Raw genomic sequence first — 2,150 nt, forward strand, 5'->3', positions numbered from 1 at the left:
TTTGTTTCTACAGGTAGTTCTATTGTGACCTTTGGCTGCTATGGATTGGAATCTGCTCTATGGCAATGGTTATTTGGGAAACTCCTCAATTTCTTATGGTTTCCTGAGTTCTTCCTTGTGAGGACTTACTGGACTATTTGGATACAGGAAAAGACTCTCTAGGGTAAAGAAGACCTTCAAAACTGAAACAAATGATCCCATGCAACAAATACCAGAAGGGATCACAATGCCATACACAGAGTATACAGTCTCTGCCTAGGGATACAAGCATAGTATCCTTCATATTGGGGGCTTATTGAAGACTTTGAAGCATCTTGAGTGATGTAGACAATTAGTTGCTTGAAAGCGGATGGTGGTGAGCAGCCACAGGAAGCACTGTAGTCCAGAATTGTTCTGGGCCTGGGGAATAATGTGTTCATTTGCCAGTGAGGAGCTATTTTAAGTTTTAAGCATGGGAGTTGCGTATTTTAAATGCTGTCTTTTGGAAACTGTTGACAGAATTGTTAAGGGACAATTGCAATTATGAAGGAAATTAAACTGTAATAGAACTTAAATGAGATTTAAGTTTGCATTAGGATGGTGAGGAGAGAAGCATAATATGTAGATCCCATGGCAACAGAAATTTAAAACACTGAAAAGTGATTATAACTGATGGGTTAGGAAGAGGAATGTTATTATATCTGTTGAAAATTTGAAATTCCAAGGGTGGGTGGTTGTGAAAACCTAGGTCCCTAAAGTGGTGACTATTGCAGGTACAGATAAAAGAATGAAGGATGCATATATAGATGAAGGCACCCATAGGCAGTGGAAACATCAGCTTAGTGTAGAGGCAGAGCACTCTGGAAATGTGGATAATAGTGAAAGAACAGTACAAGTTTGAATTGGATGATGCATTTGAGCAGTAAGATCACATTAAGGACATTTTCGAAATATTGGTTTCAATGGAGAGTCCTTAGTGAAAGTTTAATGGGGAGAAATGTGTGTCAACGATCAATTTACAGGCAGATCTACTTGATGTATTTCCTCTTCCAGTTAATAGGGAGGGAAACAGAAAGAACAAACTTCAGACATGAATATACGTATTTTAGCTAATGATAGTTTAGCCTCCATCTTTCAAAATGAGCTGACTGTTTCACCACATTCTTTCACTGGCATCCAGTCAATGCTGACTCATAGAGATCCCACACAATAGAGTAGAACTACCCTTGTGGATTTCTGACACTGTTAATCTTTTGGGGAGTAGAAAATATCATATTTCTCCAGTAGAGCGACTGGTAGTTTTAAACTGCTGGACTTGGGGTTAACAGCCCAGTGCTTAGCCCACTATGCCACCACTACAGCCTACCTTCTGTTTTTTCAGAGCCTACACTGATTTCAAATCCAGTAGAAGCCCAAAATCCATCTGCAGGATCCCCACATGGATTAAGTTTCTGGTTAATCCCCTCTGATTATGGTTGTGGCTTGTTATAGTCCTGTTATCAGACAGAGAGCATTGAAGACCAATTATGGCAGACTTCGGTCAAAATGTAATGTCTTACGATTTGATCTACCTTTTCACCCATGTAAAAACTGTTCAATTATAAAAAAGGGAAAGGAAAATACACGTGCATTAAGCTCCTGGTGAATCCCCTTTGACCATGGACTAGGGAAGTGAATAGACTTGCTAATATGCAAACTGCCTTGGAAAAATGGATTGTTGCAAATGTAACTAGGGTAAAATGTAGCACCCTATCATTTGATTGTCTTTATGATACATTTAAATTTGTTCTACTTTTTAATAATCTATGCCTTCTTTTTGATTGTGGTAATTTGTTTTACTTTGTTATTCTTGTTGGTTTTTGTTTGTTTGCCTGTTTTCTAATGTCTTTCTGTATGAAACCCAGGACAGGTAAATCTGTAGAGACAATAACTGGATTAACGGTTCCTTAGCGGAGGCTGGAGAAAAATTGGGAGCTAATAATGATGAGGACAAGAATGAAAAAAAAATGTTCTAAAACTGATTTTGTGGATGATTGCACAACTCTTCTTGATAGGATTGAGCTATTGAATTGTATATGTATGCCAGTAAAAATATTAGCGGGGAAAAACTAACATTGAACAAAGTTAAAAAAAATTACATGTGACTTTCTTCCTGTTCTTCCTTTGTTTCT

The sequence above is a fragment of the Echinops telfairi genome, unplaced genomic scaffold (assembly GCF_000313985.2).
Source record: "Echinops telfairi isolate 266 unplaced genomic scaffold, ASM31398v2 ScPeMD7_7400;HRSCAF=8409, whole genome shotgun sequence".
In the NCBI taxonomy this organism is placed as follows: domain Eukaryota; kingdom Metazoa; phylum Chordata; class Mammalia; order Afrosoricida; family Tenrecidae; genus Echinops; species Echinops telfairi.